The 20,202-nt window shown below is 44.3% G+C and overlaps 1 long non-coding RNA gene across 1 annotated transcript; it reads left to right on the forward strand.

Annotated features, from left to right (window-relative positions):
* The first annotated feature begins 664 nt into the window (after positions 1-664).
* On the forward strand, positions 665-7,331 carry LOC109323680. Its single transcript, XR_002104715.1, has 2 exons — positions 665-1,811; positions 6,982-7,331. It is a non-coding gene; the product is annotated as an uncharacterized LOC109323680 (long non-coding RNA).
* The last annotated feature ends 12,871 nt before the right edge of the window (positions 7,332-20,202 follow it).

The following is a 20,202-nucleotide window of genomic DNA, read 5'->3' on the forward strand; positions in this document are numbered from 1 at the left end:
TTGGCTATTTGTTGTTTCCATCAGTTGTACCTGAGGTTACCCTGGGAGGCTTCAGGCTAAAGAAGCACCCAGAAATATTACCAGTGTGCAAAACAACCCCCAAGGCTTTCAGGGTCTGTGTACCCCAGGCTGCACAGAGCCCTAACAGAGACTCCCAAAGCATGGCTTTGGGCCTGGCACAACGAGGTGGGTGGCTCAGCATATTAGTGCCCCCTACTGTGCCACCACAGAATATTTTAAGGCTATGTAAGTTTGGACAGTATGAGGTTCTTGACTTTAGGACTCAATATTAACATTACTTAGAACCTGGGTGTGGTTAAGACAAACAAAAACCCAAAACAAAACAGTGTACCGGGCATTACTAACAAATAAAATGCATACAATTCCTGCTCTGAGGAGTTTAAGATCTACATGTAGACATGATGCAGGAAACAACAAGGGAACAGAAAAGGAAGAATGAGAACTATAATGTTGTTGATGGTTCTGTTGTATGCATGCGAACCTAAGAATAAATATAGTAAACACAGAATACAAGATTATTTCCTCAAGTATTAATGACAAGCTATGGTAATGCTGAACAGAGGCATGTAGTAAAGTTTCATTATGAAATGTCAGGACAAAACAGCAATACCTCTTTTGTCTTCTGAACAAGGAGTAGTATAGCTACATTTCAGCAGTGCTTTGGGGTGGACTCATTTAGTACTACTGAGTGGCAATACTAGTTGGCTCACCAACAGCTCTGTACAGACCTAGCTAGACTATTTCAGGTTTTGGAGGCAGCCTGCATAAACAGGGCATTCTTGAGGGCTCTGAATTCACGGTGTAGGTGTAGCCAAACTGAACTTCTGAACGAGCCATCAGGAGCAATAGGGATGCATTCATTTCAAGACTTTCAGGGTATGAATTCCATTTCTTAGCAACAAATTGCTCAGGTAATGCATTCCTAGGGTATTACTGCCTTGTACCATAACCCAACATACTTTGAATGTTCACCAAGAAATGCACTTCCTTCCATATGTTAATTCTTATAATACAGGAGAACCTGAATTGTTCATATCTAGGTGTTTTGCAATCTGCTTAATTGGCAGTGGGTTGCCAAATTTAGGACATGCTGCTCAGCTGTTTGCTGTGGCTTTTACTTCAAAGGGTATCACTTCTCCACTTAGATGGAGTTCATCAGTAGTCCAGTGGAGCTGATGAGAAAAACAGTGACATCTGAAATAAAAGCCACAGCAAACAGCTGGAACACCTCAGCAGTCCTGCACATCTATATGCTGTGGCTCTATATGCCCCTTGATACTTTCAAAGCCCTCATCTTCTTTGGGCAGGGGGAGGAGGGCAGTGGCAAAGAACTTAATGCTGCAAAGTATGTGAGTCTGCTGTATTTATGGAATTTCTAATCAACAGAATTTGCTACCAAATGGCACCCCCAAAGGCTACAGTTGCAAGGTTATTCGACTTCATTTACATTTTGTGTAGCAGACTCCCAAGTCACTTGGGCACTTCTGTAAATTTCACCTGCTGTCTATGAATAATTAACTAATTAGCAAAAACTTAATTTCTGCTTCTGAAATCAGAAGTATTGACCCCCTTGTGTTCATTGCATGTACCATATGCTTGCAACTTCGACACCAGATATTCTGATAATGCTGTTACTCTGCTTAATGTTACAAACATAACTGTAGATCAGTTACATTACTGTTTGTTCTTTTTCCCTATAGACAGAGCTATGACATTCAGATTGTAGCTGTGGTGGACCAGACAGGCTTTAAATCTGGTAATATCCTTGATTTAAAGAATCCGTTTTTTAGGTAAGTAATAATTTTGATACCGTTACGATTAATAAATAAAATTTAGCATAGGAAAGAGGTGGTGACTCTTGGGACATCTGTAATTAGAATGAGATGTACAATGATACAAAGCACACATTGGATACTGGAATCTGGTGGAAAGAAGCAGCGCTTCCTCAAAAAAAAAAAAGAAGTGAAAAAAGAATCACTGGCACCCTTCCTAATCCATTCAATGGGCCTTACTGAGCTGTTATACCACTACAGAGTACCCATCAAGAAAAGGTTGGCAGCTGCAAATTAGATAAGTCAGGAGCAGGGCTAGCAGTTCTTGCTGACGGTAGAGATCTGAGTAAATAACAGCCTGTGAATGTTCCTTACAACCCTGTGGGTCCACAGCAGTGTCAACAGCAGTCATGGGGTATTGCCACAGGCCTTCATCTCTTCTGCAATACCACTGCTTAGGACAATTGTCTCTTTGACAAGGGGTTGTGGAATGAAGAGAAGTGACTATGTAGGAAGGGGATGATGCTGCTACATAGGTGAAAAAGCCTACTAGCTGGCCAAGAGCATTGATTTGTAAGGCTATGCTCTGAGAATAACTCTGCTCTCATGGGTAGATCTAGGGATTTGAAAAGGTAGAAGCAGGAGGTTTGGTACATTATCATATATAAACATACATTTTTTTTCTCAAGTTAAAGAGAAACTGTGAGCTTTACTAATATGCTGGCAGCCTGGCATTACATTATTCAGTTTAAAGCAAAAACAAAGAACACTAATGTTCACTAATTTGCTATATAAACTAGGTTAAATTAGTCAAAACAGTCAAAAGATAGTGTTTCATTAGTCCTGTAGTTGTCATAGTTAAATGTACATCTCTTACTCAAATATGTCAAGCAAAAGCGCTAACTTTTATTTTTGCTAGGGGGGCCTAAGATGGTGCCATCCCCATTCCCCCTGTAGCATGGCCAGAGCAGAGCCCATGGGGAAGAGTGGGGGCAGATGCAGGCTGCCCACTTCAGGCTCAGGGCTCCCTGCCCTGCTGCCCTCCCCTCAGGAGCCCTGCATCACCATGTTGAGGTGTCCCCTGCCCACCTGACAGCAGTGGGAGATACAACTCTCTGCTGCTACCCCCACCCTTGCTGCTGGCAGGCAAGCAGGGGGGGCCTCGCCATAGTGGCACGGGGCTTCTGGGGGAGGGCAGCAGGGTCTCACTCCTGCCCTGGCCCTGGGCTCCATTCACTGCCCTGGCTGGGCAGCACCCCAGACCCACTCTCTCCCTCACCGTGAGGGCCTCAATCTGTACCCCCACAGACTGATTTGCAGGCCACTGGGGGATCTGTATCCCTGGCCATGCGCATGTGCACACATACAGGTGGTGCCCCCTGTGTTGTGCTCCCTGCAGCCCCTTACAAGGGTCCACAGCAACCTGGGTTTGCCAGTCTCCAGTAAGTGACAGGTAGTCAATCTGACGTCTTCCCAAGGGGGAACAGGGCCCTCAGGGACCCCCACATACTCAGCACCCATGATGTCAAACAAAATCTAGTCTTCCTGAGTGTCTTGATAGTGAAGTATTGGAGGCATTGTCAGTAATTTCTACACCCGAGTTAGTATTACTACACCTGAGTTAAGGTTTTTAGCTAGAGCTAAAAACAGTCTTCAGGGCTGTGAAATAAAAGAGAGGCATTACTAGGTATGGCTAATGGACAACAACATCACATAAGAAAGGATAGTTTGAATTGTGGAGCATCAAGACAATTAAAAAAGAGAGGGTCATTAACACCTATGAAATGAAGAGACAGCAGATGAATCGGGTAGATGATACTGAGCCATGAACACTGGAGCCCTCAATGCTGTGTGACTAGAAATTCCACTACCCCTAGTAGGCAGTTGATTTAAAAGTTTGAGTAAAGCAGGAATCAAATTGGGGTACCACTTCACCCCTCCCCCAGATTCATCCCATATATACTGCTCAATCCAGTTCATATGCTGTGGAGATAGAGAAAACCTATTATCGGAGGATAGTGGTCACATATGGGTCCGGGGGGATGTGGCCTGTCAGGATCACGAATGAAGCAGAAGGCAGGGTAGATATGCATCGTATAAACTAACTAAGATATACAGAAAGCACTTGGAAAAAAGATTATCTGAGCATACCTGGGCATATTTCTTGTGTAGATTGATTGCAGTCCATTTCATTTGGCTGAGTGTGGTGGCATCCTTGAGCAGAGCGAGGTTGTTAGCTGTGTTAGTTCCTGACTTCAGATGTGTTCAGGGAGTTGTGTTGGCATAAAGAACAGATGTGCTAATGAAAATGTTAGAACTGGGGTTTTTTTTCCAGATTTTTTCAAGCATGCACATGGGAAATGGTGTAGGCTCATATTATTTGTTTCCCACATGTTGGACAGAGACCTACATGAGGAATCTTCTGTAAATCTCTCAAAGCAGACACTGACATATGGTGAAATGTTAGGCATTTCCCCTTCTCCTTTACACATCTAGCACAACAGAGGCTGTCTTCTTCAAATATCGATTCCTTTGTGTAAAATTTAATAAGGTTAAATCAAGATCAGTTGGGTAAAACCTGCAGTGATTTTTTTTTTAAAATAAAACCAGCTGATGTAAACATTGAGCTTCTTCTGACTTGCTGTTTGACGTACTCTGGGCCCCTGTTGGTTGCATTTTTTGATTGGTTCATCTGTAAAACGTAAAATTGTTCTGTGAGAATGGAAGTGTAGTTTGGCCTTAGCCTCTGATAATTTCTCTCCAGCACCACCCAACACTAATGTGAACAGATTTTGGAGCAATTGGATTTTGCTTCTGAAGAGCAAATGAAGGTTGTGTTAAAGTTGTTAAAATTAAGATGGCGATGTTCTTTACAAAAGCACTAACATTTGTTTTCCAAGTCTGTCACCACCCAGTTAACAGGCATCACTTAAAATATGCTCAAGTTGCAGTCAAATATGGAAGTGATTCGCATTATTTTGGATAGAGTTTTAATCTAAAAAATAACTGTAAAAATGTCAGGGTGTGATTCCATGCTTTATTTCTCAGTTAGTGTCCATGTCAAATGCCTTAAGTTCATAAATTCAAAAAAAACCAACCAAAACCTAATGCTAGCCTGCAAACTTACTATAATATCTGAAGCTCAGGAGCATTTCTTTCTTTTTTAAAAAAATTAAATACAACAAATACGTGCATAAATATTATAGGCGTGTGCAAAGTGGCTAGTATTTGCTTTGGATTTGGCCAATTCGGGAGACAGTGATTTGATTCGGTGATTTGAATCACTGTCCTGAATCGATTTGGCCAAATCCAATTTGAAGATTTGGCTGCTGCTGAATCAGCCGAATCTCTGAATCACACATTCAGTCCATCTCCCACCCAGCCCCAGCTCCTGGGTCTTTGGGGAAAAAAAAAGCCCACACTCACTGGCTGCTGCTGGGTTGGGGGAGCGATCCCCGCTGCCCCCCAGTGTCCCATGTTGCATGGGGGACTCTGCCATGAGCTTTGAGTGCTGATTCAAATCGAATTGAATTGATTCCAAGAGCTTTTTTTTAAAAGGCCAGGAGCTGAGGTGAGTGGGGCAGCCATGGGGGGTGGGGCTGGAGGAGCAGGCATGGGATGGGGCCTGGTGGGGATCCCCCCATGGTCCCCTCCCTTGCCCCTTACTTACCAGCATGGAGTCCAGGTTCAGCTCCCTGCTGTAGCCAGTGGGGACTGCCTGAATCTCTGAAGCTCTCCGAATCTTTTCTACATTGATTTGGAGAGCCTCGAATCAATCAGGACCTTTTAATTGGTCTCCTGATTCGATTTGGATTCGGAGATTTGGCTGCCGAATCAGGCCAAATTTCCTCCAAATAGAATCAGTACCCAAAGCTTCGCACAGCTTTAATAAATAACACAAGCAAGGCCAAATACTGCCATGATTGATGTTTATGTGTCCTGGTTGACTTCAGCTGAATTGACCTTGTAGGTAAAATTTAGTAAACGGTTTTATTCCATCCACAAGAAGCAATAGAATCCACATCACTTTCCCTTAGCCATGCTAAGTCTGCAGGACTAATGGATAAAAGTGATAGTAAATGCTTACTTTGAGCATTTTTTACATTATTTTAGAAAAGCTGTTTCTCCTACTCTTTACATTAATACTTAGTATATTTGATATTGAAATCTTCTGTAGCACACTTATTTTTCCAGTACATGAGCACAGAAGGTTTTCACTGTAAAATTGTAGTTGCTTATGTTGGTTATTGATTTTTTTTTAATTACCAAGGTTGCAGCCTGATGTTGGGATGGAGTTAAAAAAACAAACAAACCCAACCCCCCAAAAACATTGGCTCACTTTTCCTAATATTTCCTGGATCTGAAAAATGCTTTTTTTTAATTTTAATGGTACAGAATGTGGTGTTTCAACCTTAACCAGGGACTTAGAAATGAAAAGGTGAGGGACTTGATTTTCAAATTATGGCAGCTAAGACTATATGGGCTGGGACAGTCCTAACTTCAGCCACTGACACAAGATTCTCACAGTACCTTCAGTATGGTTGGCACTTTTATTATCCATCAGGAAACTTTACCCCAATCAAGCATGATGAACTCTGTTCTGCCTCACCATCCACCCTCCCTTCCTTATCTCTTTTGTAACTCGTATCAGAATGTTTCTGTCATGTCATGTATGCCCTTCCCCTCATGGCAGGGGATAGGGCAGAGGCCCCCCTTCATACTAGGAATTCTTTATGGGCTATTTCTGCTCCCCTGAAGGCTACTCTATGTTAGTTAATGTGAAGTGACCCAAAAGGACCAAAGACTTGGGGTTGAGTCACTAGACGTGCAAGAGGAGATATTTCTGAGAGTTTTGGCCTCTGTAAAAATGTTTCCATTTTGATTTGCAAAACAAGAAGCAAAAACTCATCCAGTAAAAACTCTAAAAACAGGTTATGTTTTAGTATATTATATTTAATATATTAGGATTCTACTTTTTTAATGCTTATGTAAACATCGGTGAGACAAAGCTGACTTCCACTATCTCTTTTTTATTTAAACAAATTCTAAAGAGCTGTCAATTAATTTTTTTTGCTTCTAATCAAAGGAAAGTTACATGAGTATTATTTAATTTAATTCGGTTAGCGTGGTAAGCCATCAAAAGGCTGAATGTTTTATTCTAACTACTGTATTCTTTCATCCATTTTAGGTATGCCTAGTTGAATGTATTGTATGGCGACTGAGAAACAGAAACAAGATTCTCAACACCAAATAACGAGTGATACTAAAAACCAATTCTGAATAGTTATTACCAGACTGGCTGGTCCTTATGTAAAATTAGATTTTGTAACTGTACATATCTGTAATAAAAATTTTTATGCAAGTACTCTAATATGGGAATGTTGCTGTTCCATCCATTTTACTGTAATTTAGGTTGGGCTCACATTTGCAAATGTGAGAGAGGGCACAGTATTTTGTTCTGCAGATCTGTGTTAATATAGATCAAAAAGTGTTTTTGTTTAGTTGGGAGATTTTTTGCAAAGTTGACATTTATTACTTTTTTAAAAAAGAATATTCTTAACAACACAAACATACCTACCTCATGTTTATATATGCAATACATTGGAGAAATTTAGAAGCAACATGCAGTATTCACCTTAAAATTTCCTGGAGATTCCTGGGCACAGTATTTATTTCATTTCAGTATGTCTGGAGCAGATCTTGCAGCTTACTAAAATATATTAAATATTTTCATCTCCCTCCCTCCAAACAGACTCATCGTTTTGGTTGGTGCTAAAATATGTGAGCGATGCATAAACCTTTTAAATATTCTGTGATTGCTCTGTACTTATACAAGAGAAACACTACATCTTCGTAAATTACTCCTAACATAGTTTCAGATAAACAATTAATTATGGGATGTAAATGAGGCTTTAACTGTTTCTAACTCTAGTTCAGTACCAAAGGACTTATTTTGCTTATAATGAAGCAAATTAAGACAAAAATTATGGTCATACTGTAATTTCTTATGAGAGCTCTCTCAAGACAATGTAATTCCACAATGATAGCTGGAGCAAGAGATTGCAGGGGATATATTTTTGCTGCTCATTGTGAATATGTGTAAGAGCTGACCTAAGGTCCTAATTTCCATCAGGTCCTAATTCCTGATTTGACTTTGATTGTTGCCTTATCTGTAGTAACAGGCAGGTGCATCAAAAGGCTGCCTTGAACTTAGGATCTTGTATATGCAAGAGGCTTACACCAAGGTAAATTGGTTTTGTACACTAATGTATATTATATTACAATACAGGGAATACAGATATTCAGCTTTCCCAACTCTCAGTTGGCATTATTACAGGGCCTTGCTACTAGATGACAAAGGAGCAGGAACTAGCCAGTTTGCTTTAAGCAAACGGCTACCCCTCAATACCTAATTTGGCTTACTTTACATTGGTGTGATTTTTTTACCCTTAATTTTTCCTGGGGTAATTCTGCACCAGATCTGAGTGAGTTACAGCTGAGTAGATCTGTATGGCATGTACTTTCTCCTTTCTTACATCAATGGAAAGACCAATTCCACTAGGCAAAATGTCATGTGTCCAGGGACCTAAAGTCCTACCATAGCCTGACCCTAGTCTCTCTAGCTTGTAGGCAGTATGTGTTCAGAAGGCCTTGCATTTTGACTTTGATTAGCAATTCCAGCTTCAGAAGTCTCTCCATATGTTGAAATTTAAAAAGTTGTTGCTTAAGGAGATTTTATGGAAATTATTAGTTAACATTTGAAACCTGTCAAAATCAAAGATGCACCTCAGTTTGACTGAGGCCATCTAACTAAAGTTATTAGGGATATATCCAACTGAAGTGATCGCCTTACTTGCATGCACTAAGATAATTTTACCACTAAGGGTTTCAGTCATCTTTTTTGTTCTTCTTGCATTCTTTGTAGTAGTAAGGTGAGATGCAGCAACCATGAGATGATTGGGCAGCAGTGACCATGAAATGATTGAGCTCAGGATCCTGCTGAAAGAAAGGAAGGAGAGCAACAGAGTAAGGACCCTGGACTTCAGGAAAGCAGACTTTGACTCAGTCAGGGAACTGATAGGCAGGATCCCTTAGGAGTCCAGTCTGAGGCGGGGGGGAAAATACTGGAGATCTGGTTGTATTTTAAAGAAACCTTACTGAGGGTACAGGAATGAACCATACCAATGTGCAAGAGGAATAGCAAGTATGGTAGAAGATCAGTTTGACTGAGCAGGGATCTCTTCATTGAGCTAAAACACAACAAGGAAGCTTATAAGAAGTGTAAACTTGGACAAATAACTAGGGAGGAGTATAAGTATGCTTGGGTATGCAGGGATGAAATCAGGAAGGCCAAAGAGTTGCAGCTAGCAAGGAACATGGAGGGTAACAAAAAGGGTTTCTACAAGTATGTCAGCAACAAAAGAAAGATTAGGGAAAGTGTGCATCCCTTACTGAATGGGTGATGCAACTTAGTAACAGATGTTGCAGAAAAGGCTGGAGTATCCAATGCCTTTTTCACCTCAGTCTTCACAGGCAAGGTCAACTACCAGATTATTGGAGATTATTATCATCCCCTGCCTGCTCCCCCAGCCCTCCTCCCATGGCTGCCCCACCTGGCACCAGCTCCCAGTGCTTTAAAAAAAAGCCCCTACTCACTGGGTATGGCTGGGTGGGGGGTGTGAATCCCATTGCCCCCCACTGCATGAGGGGCTCTTCCATGAACCCCCTGGTGCCCCCCTCGCTCCCCCAGCGACCCCATGGCTGCCCTTTTTGCCTGAACTCTGGCCCTTTAAGAGAATAAAACCTAAAAACCCTCACACTCACTGGGTCCTGCAGTGGCCTCGGGACTTTGGGGGGCTCATACAGAGCCCCCCCCCACAGCATAGGGCAGTGGGAATCACACCCTGCCCTGCTGGGCAGGAACCTGTAAGTCTGGGCGGGGGTTGTGGGGGAAGGTTCCTTAAAGGGCTGGAGCTGGAGCAAGTGGGGCAGCCATGGGGGAGGGAGGGGCTGGGGCAGTGACACCCAAAAAATAATCTTGATATATGTGGCTCTGAGAGCCCAAGAAATGAACAGTAGAACTGGCATTAATTTTCTTGGCTTGCTTTCCAAGGATCTTGCACTATTCTCAAATTACAAAATCCAGGGATTTGCAGAACAAAAGCCCCAAAACTAGATACCTTCTAGTTTTTCCTTTCATTAAGCCATATGCAACTAGAATGTCTTTCCTCTCCCAAATATAATTTTTATATAATTTGCACGTGTGCACTGACATACCCTTCCCCTGCTAAACTTTTAAGTAGGAGACTTAGAGGAAGAATTCAGAGGGCAAAGGGGCTGAGTCAGTGAAAGGGCAATCATTTCAAGTGTCAGGAATCACTTTCAGACTAGAACAAGTCCATTTTTTGTGCCAAAGCAGTATGTGTCAAGTGCTTGGCATCCCAATCTATGGGGTGCTACTCAGTTGTTCCCTAGGTTTTCATTTACGCTGGGTGCATCCACACGACACTTTATTGTGAAGTAGTATAGTTTACCATGCAATAAGCATGTGCATCTGCACGTGCATGTACTTACTGTGTAGTAAACCTCGCTAATCTGGAGTAAATTTGCTACCTCCAACTGCAAGTAGCAAATTTACTTGCGAATAGTTACTGCGCAGTAGCTTTCATGTAGACACATGACTGGGAACAAATCTGCTCTTGGTCAGCCAGCCACCAGGAGGTGAGAGATGGCTCCTGGGGGCAAGGAGCAGCCTGCTGCTGGGCTGACCTCCACCACTGGCGCCTGGGCAGGGACTAGGTCCTCCTGCCCTGGCAGCAGGGAGCTCCAAGCCCCATGCTCTGAGATTGCAGCCGGGAAGTGGGGGCTCATAAATCCTCATCTCCCAGCCCCCCAGTTCACCATCACGATCAGGGAGAGGGGGCTGGGAGAACCTTATCTACCAGTGCCAGCTCTGTTGTCATGGGGCCGGTGCTTGGAGATCCTTATTTCCCAGTGCTGGCTCCATGGCCGTGGGAGCTCCATGCCCCAGGGGGCTGGGGGGCCTATTTCTTGCCCAGCTCTGTAAGTCCAGAGCTGACTGTGGAACAGGCTGTCCAACCCCTGCCCTGCAATTGTGGACTGGGAGCTGGGAACTGTCCCAATCAAGGGCAGGTCCCAGCCCCATAGGTGATTGGTGCCACCTTTAGTGGGGGGGGGCACATTGTATCCCCCTCCCCGCCACCCCCTGTGGACGATCTCGCTGCCTGGGGGAACCCCTGTGGCCGATCCCGTGATGGTTGATCGCTGTGGCCAGTTGCTGCAGCTGCTTCCAGGAGTGGCTGTGGCTGCTTCTGGGAGCAGATGCAGTTATCGGCTGGCGCTTGCAGGGGGCAGGGCACCAGCACTCCTGCCTGCCCCCCCTGCTCATCGCCTAAGCAGTGAGTGCAGCTGGTCAGGGTTGTACTGGCACCCTCAGGGGGCACGTGCACCCCTGTGCACCCCCTACATGTTGCCACTGCCCAGCCCCATGAGGGAATTGGGGCTTGTGGTTTGGAAAGAGCTGAAGGGGTGGGGCAAGTCCCAGCCCCCTGCCCCAATCCACTGGTGGGACAGCTAGTAGTGAGCCCCCAGATGGGCAGGGAATCCCTACCCAGCTGGGGGATCACTGGTAGCTGCTCCACCAGCAGATCAGGGCAGGGGGCTGGGATCTGTCCCTCTCTGGCAGCTCCTTCCAAGTCCCCTGCCCCAACTAAAGGGCAGAGAGCCAGGACTGGGAGCTCCCTGCTGCCGGGGCAGGGGGACATTGACCCTCCCCAGTAGCAGGCAGACCCTGAGGGCAGGGAGTAATGTCCCAACCCTGAACACAAGATGGCAGTCTCCTGGCTTGGTGCTCCCTGCCAGCCCTTGCACTAGCACCTAGGGGGAGCCTAGGCATGTAGACGTCTGCCCAGGAGTGTTTAGTCATGAGTAGTTTACTCACAAGTAAACTGCTTCCGGATCTAATGCACCTGTAGACATACCCACTGGGCACATCTACATTTGCAATTAGTTGCAACTAGATTTACTGTGCATTAGCTTAATGTGTAGTAAGTGATTTTGGGCAGGTGTCTACATGTGCAGGGACCTGGTCTACACGTCCAGGGACCAGGTTCCTCCAGCCCTGCTATGTGCCCCTGTGGCCACTGGGGGGAGTTCTAGCTTCTGGTCCTAGCTGCCAACACTTGGCAGCCATGTCTGAAGCCAAAACCTGGCTTCCAGCACCTGGAAGCCATCTTTAAAACACAGCCCCTCATTGTGATCTCTGGGCAGCAAGTTCCAGTGCTCAGATGAGTAGCATGGCACACACAGAGGCAGTACGTGGCAGCTCTGTCCTGTCTGTGTCCCTGCGCTATGGCTGCCTCAGCCTCTGGGCCTGGCAGCAAGGAACTGGGTCCCCTGATCCTGCTGGCCACCTCGGTTGCTCTGCTGGCCCACTGCAGTCATCATCACCTGGCCCACAGCCATCTTACTCCACCTGGCTTGCCAACATGCAGTGACTGCCTACCTGCCCACAGCCTGCCCTCCTAGGGCCCCATCTACCATGCAGCTGCCACTAGCCATGCTGACAAGGGGCTTCAGGAGGCCACTGATGGGTCTGCCATTGCCCTCCTGTCCCTCCAGCCCTGCTTCCTCTGAGCCTGCTGTGCCAGCCAGCACTGGTGGCAGCACCTTGTGCAGTAGGACTGGGATGATGAGCAGCGCGTTGATTCCTTTTGCATAATCTGGGTCACCTTCACCAACCTGTCTCACCCGTTCCAGCTCTACTAGAGCACCAGGACCATGGCATGCACCCAGCCCTCTCCACTGTCACCTGCTTACCCTGCTGCCCACAGACCCCTTACCCCCTGCACACCTCCAGCACCACTCTGATACCAGGCACAAGTAGAAACAAAAAAGCTTTATTCACCTCACAACATATGTTCCCTCTCCTTTCCCAGCACTCAGAGCCCCCTTCTCCCTCCCCACTCAACCACAGTCCCTCCTCCCTCCTTCCCCACAAAACAGAACCCCTCCATCACCTTTCCCAACGTGGAAACTATATACAAGAGTCTCAGTCTTTTAGTGTCCCAGAGTGGGGAGGGAGAGGGCCTTGGGGTGGGGGAACCTAGGGGAATAGAGCCTGGGGCAGGTGCCTAGCACTCCAGCCTTGGCCCATTCCCTCATGGGTCTGGGAGCTGTGGCTGGCGATGGGCTCATCCTGGGGCAATGGCAGCTGGTGCTTCTCCAGGGTGGGTGGCTCCCTCTCCAGCTGCCTAAGTCCAGGCCCAGCAGAGTCAGCACCTTGTGGTGCTGCTCCTGGGACCTCCAGGTCCTCAGCCATATGGTACCGAGTGAGTGGTAGAGCTGGGCCCAGGTGGGTGGCAGCAGTTCTGAGCCAGGGGGCCAGGCCAGGAGCTCCTGTGGGCAGGAGGCACTTCAGGACCTTCTTCTAGGTCTAGGCAGGGGCCTGATGCAGGGCAGCAGGTGGGAACCAGGGTCCTCTGGGGCCATGGATGGGGGCTGGGCAGTGGGGGAGGGGCACATGTGACTGCCAGGCCCAAGAGGGTGTTCAGGGTCCAGTGGTCATTGCCAATGGCCTCCCACTCCTCACCCACTGTGGCCAGCTGCTGAAGCAGGAGAGTCTGATCCTGGGTAAATCACTGGCACAGCTGGCACATTGTTAGAGCTCAAGCGCTGGGTGGCATTGACCTACCCTGGCAGTCCCACTGGCTGCTGTGGCCTCTCCCTTGCGTCCAGATGTTGGTTCTGCAGAGGCATGAGACAGAAGCCCTTTGTGAGAGTTTGCAACATTTTACAGGGAAGACACATCTGCCATGTGGCACAGGCAATGTGTCACAGCAGCTGCAAGCACATGACAGGCTGCTGCAGGGGGAGCAGCAGCAGGGTGCAGGTGTCCTCCTGCCAGAGACAGCCAGCTAGCAGTCATGGAGAGATCTCAGGGCTGGACAGGGGGTGCAGCAGGCTGCAGCCCTTTGCAACATCCACCTGTGGCTAAGCAGCAGCTCTGGATAGGTGACAGGACAGGCAGAGGTAGCCCACATCCTGTCTGGGAAAGCACACAGGGCCTGCAGTGCTCCTGGGGAGTGAACAGGTTCCTCCAGACTCCTATGTAGTGTGTCCTAGAGCACAAAATGGCTGCAGGCTTTTACATGGAGATTTTACTCAATCTGCCAGAGGCAGCCCAGCCCTAGGGGAGGTGAGTCTCCCAGCCAGAAGCCCTGGGGATGACCTCAGGCTGGCCCCCTAGTGGCAGGGCAGACCTGGTACTGAACTTAGTGCCAGGTTGCATCTACACGTGCGTTACTGAGCTTTAGGTGTAGGTATCAAATTTAGTCATGATTAGCCATTTTTACCATGCATGTATAGATGCATGCCTGCACTGCACAATAAACTAGAGTAAGGCACAGTAATGCATATCGTGTAGATGTGCCCACTGTTTCTCATTCAGATTCACCTTCACAAAGGACATTCACAGAACCAAAGAAAAGAATGTAGAAAGAAAAGTAATCATGATTTAAAGAAGCTTGAGAATAAAAAGACCTGCACTCCTTCTTTGGGTGGATCTGCCTCCTAACTTAGCCACAGTCAAGCAGCTGACATATGGCATACTGCACAGTTGGAATACCAATTCTGAAAGTTTAATCAGCTTGCAGTAAGGTGTCCGAGTTCTAGTCCTTAGCCTGTCTAGTAGATTTGTGCTGGTTAGGTACAAATCTAATTCGTGCCAGCAGATTTGTGCCAGTAGCCAGATTTGTGGTGGATAAGATCCTTTCCCTTGCTCCACCCCTGCCCCCATCCAACTGCTGCATGTAAGATGGAGGGAGTATTATTCATGGCAATAGAAACTAAGGATGATAAATCCTCTTTCCTAATAGGCTCAATAGTTAAACCAGAGCCAGTGTGCTCACTTCCTCTGACTGTAAATCATTACCCAAACCTTTTTAGCTTCTCTGCAGTTGGTTTATGCTGGATAATAGAAATGGTACCACCTACTGGAAGTCCTTGTAAAGGTACTTCTAGGGGTCTCTAGGCATGTTCCACTAAGACTTCGTTCAAGGGAAGCAGAGGGAGGTTTTGAGAGTCTTGCTCATTTTCAACACTGTGGCAGGTTTCCTATGATTAGTAGCAGCCAGAATTAATGATACACAGCTCATTTGATGTTCATTAACTCAATACCATTGGCCATATTAGTATCACCAGTAATAAAAGATGGTCACTGTATAACCTCTAAAACAAGTTGGAGGTCATTATTTGGTATAACATTTGAAATCTTTGAGAACAGTGAACTGGAGTGGGAAGAGTAAAATACCAGGAGTGCAGTGGCAAGGTGGTCTGGAGTGAACAAGAGCCATTCTTAAGGTTTGCTTGTTGCTCTACTTTAGCAAGACAGTCTGAAATGTCCAAAGAATTTGAACTGAGCAACCAGTGCCAGAGTTATGGTAGGAAAAAACTTTTAAATAAAACCCCATGATTGTTTTCAAGGAAGACAATAAAAGAGATTGAGTAGTTCCATGAACAAGTTTGTGCTCATCCAAAAGATTTACTGGTAATTCTGGATTTCAGAAGTTCCACGAAATCATCCCAAAAACACTAAAGCTGTCAGATAAGATGTAAGAATCTCTTTAACCCCCCAAAATCTGAAAATTGATTTATAATTTAATGAAGTTGTCAATAACATGAAGAGCATAAAATTAGGGTACATTTAATAGTAAACAGTGACAAATGAAGAATATCAATGTGGCTAATAGCCCAGAGCTGTTGGCTACTTGTACATGCCATGGGGGATTTACTTTGGTTTAATTCTCTCTAAATTGAACCTGTGGGTTTTTAAAACCCCCGTCTTAATTTAAGCTGAAGTAGCCCTCCGTGATGTGTACACAAGGGTCAGGCCCAATCTTTATCTGCCTTTCCAGTAGTATGGAAAGTGGGGGGGAAGGGGAGGCACCTGGCCTGGGTAGTCCTGGGGGGGTACAGCAGCTGTAGAGGGAAGCATCAGCCTCCCCACAGCCACAAAGGAAAGCACTGCCCTCCTGCAGCTGTGGAGGGAAGCACAGTTCAGGCAGGCAGGCAGGCAGGCTCTGGGGAGAAAAAAAAATATCAGGTTCCCTGCTTTTATTTTTATTTTTTTTCTTCAGTGGAGCCTGCCTGCACAGCCCCTGTGCTGCACGGGGCCCAGTGCTTCCCTCTGCAGCTGTAAGGTAGCAAACTAAGATACCTTGGACATATTTTATTTTGCTATGTCCCAAACTCATTTAATGTGCGATACACTGCCGACAGCGTAAACAGCAACACCATTAAAGCAGTGCAAAAGGGCATTTAAGCTGCTTTAAATGCCAATTTTGTGGTGTATACAAGCAGCCATTGGCATTAAAAAACCTGACCTAAGATTTTCTTAAATGACTGTTAGAAACATTAATCTTAGTGATCTTTTTTCTCCAAGCCTTTGCAATGTATAAATATCTGAGAGCTGATTCTTCCTCCCTTAAATTGTATAAATTGGGATATCAGAGAAGCAATACAAGTGAAAACTGGCGACAGATTTCAGTGAGACCAGCTGCCCCAATATATGTAGCACTAATTTCTACTAACAATTCTTAATTTTTAAGTGTTTCTTTTGATCTTTTGAGACTATGGTGACTTTGTGGAAACCCCACAATAAATCATAAATGACTCATGAAATTAAAAGTCCCAGAACATTCAGTCCAGCAAGAAATTATATAAGACACCAGTGCTTTGTGATTAGAACTGAGAAACCAGGATTTTTTGCCTAGCCAGACAGATGGATTTAGTGAAATCATTCTTCATTGCAAAATCTGCCAAATGTTATTGAGGGTTGCTCTAATGGTTCATCTTTTCTATAGTGCCCAAAAAGTAACAGAAGGAGGCCTTTGGTGCAGTGTAGCTGGATCAACAGAGACACAAATGATTGTGGATATCTGTATCTTCAGCAGAGATGCATGGTGAGTTAGCGATAAACATGGAATTGAATGCAATTGTAGTTGAGAAGAAAGATCATCTTATTTAATTGTTTTAATTAAGACTTATCAGAAGTATAATTTTGGAGGACGAGATAGTAATCTGGGAAGTTGCTAAATCAATAGGATTCACATTAGGTCTGTTATATAAACTATGTGGCAGACCAAAGATTCACTCTGTGCATACACCTAATAATGAACAACTTGAGAGAATGCATACCTATGTCCAAAGTAGCCACAGTCCAGTAAATATAAACATGCTTCATCACTGATGCCACATTTGTTGTGGCCATTTTTGTTGCTATTACAATCATTTTACATTTGTATTTGCCATGTCAAGGGCAAAAACGGTCATCATTCTTTAGATGATGATCTTATAGTCTGCTAACTCTGCTTTGTAGAAGACTTCTAAGTAGTGCAATGCACTTTTCTTCTTTCACTTTGGGGATCTTCAATCACACTAAAAGGTCATGGATATTTTTAGGTTTAGTGTGATTGGTTTTTCTTCTTGAAAATAAACCAGCAACTGTCTGTGTACCGGGAATATGAGACTTCACTCAAATTCAATGCGCACCAAAAGAAAATGTATGACATATTGACACAAGACATTTAGTCTGAGAGCAAGTGATATTCTGAGGTTATGCACCTGATTCAACCTGGCCTCAGTTTTTTTATCCCTAATTTTTGCACCAGTCAGACAGATTTATTAACTAGGCCTATTTTTTTAATTATTAAAAATTACCATATCTGCCTGAAAGCAGAAAGGGAATAAGAAAGGAAAATGGATAGTGGTAGAGACAGGGAGCATTGATAACATAGTCACAAACCAAGGGGCTGATCATACAAGGTGCTGAGAAAGTATGCAACTGGAAATAGAAGATATTTAGGCCCTCATAGAAACAGACTGCTCAACACACAATATGTTATAGGAGATAAATTTTTTGACTGGAACATGAGCTCTGCCACCAATTAATTTTGGGAAGTTCAAATCCAGAATTACAGAAGCAGATAAACTTCACAGCTTGGACCTCTGCTAATTGACATGTACAAATCACACAACTCCAAAGACAAAGACAAAATCACATTTAAAAAAAGCTCAAGTTTCTAGTGCTTTAGATATTCTTTCAAAATCTGCCAATATGCACATTTCAGAACAATGCTCCTGTTTTAAAAGAGGGGAACATCTGCCTCTATAGTACTATACTGATAGAAAAGACTTGCTTGAGCACTGTGCTCATCCCTCAGAGAAGTGGAAAATTTAACCAAGGATTCTGATGTTGTTACATCCTCTTCAACATACACCCAACTCTGCTCTAAGATATAGCATAACGCTACACTGTCAATGAAATCATGTTTCAGAACAAAATTGGGCCTAAACGTATGGCCTGCTCCCTCTAACAGCTACATTGGTAACTTGTCAGCAGACTAAGCCATGTGCTTTGAAACCCCAGGTTTAAGTAGTGAAGATTGGCTTAAAGTTTTTGCTTTCTTAACTTTAGCATAACAACAGTAATAATTAGTAATAAAACTACACAAAGAGCATTTTTACATGTGCTGTGGGATGTGGCACCAGGTGCTTTACTTAGTGAGGGGCACTAATTAAAAGCGCCCATGTGTCACGTGTATCAGGGTCCCCGCACATCCCCGCACTGAAAAAATGGTGGCAGGGCACTTTGAACTAAAGCTCATTTAACGTGTTTTATTTCAAAGCGCCCCGCTGCCATTTTTTCAGTACAGGGATGCTGATATGCATGATGCAGAAGGCTGCCAGAGTAGGTCGATTTCTGTGCTCCAGCAGTCTTGCTTAATTGAGTCTGCTCTGATGCACGAGATTTCCAGTGCATCAGAGCAGGCTCACTACAAGTCTGTAGGAGCCCAATATACCTTTCAAACAATAGTTCTCTTGTTTTTTAAAAATCTTACATGTAGCTTTTTTCCTCTCAAAGCAATCACAGGCATTTTTACATGAATATGGTGCTGGGTGATTTAATTAGCAAGCCGCACTAATTAAAAGTGCCCACGCATCATGTGTATCAGTGTCCCCGCACTGTAAAATGGCAGCAGGGCGCTTTGAACTAAAAAGCTCATCAAATGTATTTTAGTTCAAAGCGCAATTCTGCCATTTTTTTCAGCATGGGGACACTCATACACATGATGCAGAAGGCTGTCAAAGCGCATCACTTTCCATGCAATTAATTGAGTCTGCTGTGACATGCTGGACTGGGGCAGGTTCTCTCACATCTACAGGAGCCCAAAGTTTCTAAAAGAAATATTTTCAAATTACTGTCAAGTATTGCCTGGGAAAAGAAAAAAAAGAAAAAATATAAATAACAGCAGTAACAGGAGAACAACTTTTTTTTCCATCAAGATTTCTGTCTCTATCATCTATATGTATAATCAGGCAGAAAGCAAGGTGGCACCTTAGAAACTTAACGTGTTCAGAAAGGTTAGTTTTAATCAGTTGCTGACAAAGTAGGCAATTGCCTACATACGCTTATGTCTTTCTGAACAATTTACGTCTCTAAGGGGCCACTATGCCCTACTTTGTGCCTCACTTCAGAGTAACATGACTACTTCTCTGTACTCTGTAATCAGTTATATTTATGATACTGAAGATGTATTTGTGAAACTATGACTTCACTTCATAGCTACCACAGTGAAGTGTGATGACAGTCACTTTTATGACTATGGGTTCCATTTACATTTGGGAGTGACATGGATAACTCTTCCTGAAACTGAAAGAGCATCTGACTGACATTTCATGCAGGGGACAATGTGGATGTTTTCAAGGTACTGGTGCCATCTGGTGGCCTGTAGTTGTATTATATGCATTGCTGCAAGCACCTTGGTATCCTCATTTTAAATCAGGACCTCATGGGGCACAGCACTATACAAACACAAAACAAAAAGATGTTCTGTCAATATGAACTAAGGAGATAATAGAGGGATACAGACAAAGAAATACAAAGTAACAACAAGACAGTATTGATCAGCATGACTGACTTTGCTTTTAGCCCATAAGTAACCTAGCCATTGTCAAGTTTTACATTACAGACAAGAGTTTTAACGAGAGTTTTGAACAGGGATAATCACATAGCTTCTCATGTTTATGCAGAGTTCTTCCCATACATGAGTAGCAGCATAGGCAAAAGCAGGAAGGTAATTGTTTGAAAATGTATGTAGCAGGTGATGGAGGCTGGCAGAGTGGAAGTGGGAGTCAGTATCACAGTACTGTATGAAAGATGGCTGATAGGATGGGGATAGGCCTGGAAGAGGCTTGGAAAGTGAAGACTGTTAGCTTACATGATAGCGAGGGGGGAGCCAGCAATCAGATACAGAGTAGGATAACACAGTCAAAATGATAGGCAAGGAAAATACCAAATTTTCTTCTATACAATATGCATGTTTCCCCA

The sequence above is a fragment of the Crocodylus porosus genome, unplaced genomic scaffold (assembly GCF_001723895.1).
Source record: "Crocodylus porosus isolate Cpor-Errol unplaced genomic scaffold, CroPor_comp1, whole genome shotgun sequence".
Taxonomy (NCBI): Eukaryota; Metazoa; Chordata; order Crocodylia; family Crocodylidae; genus Crocodylus; species Crocodylus porosus.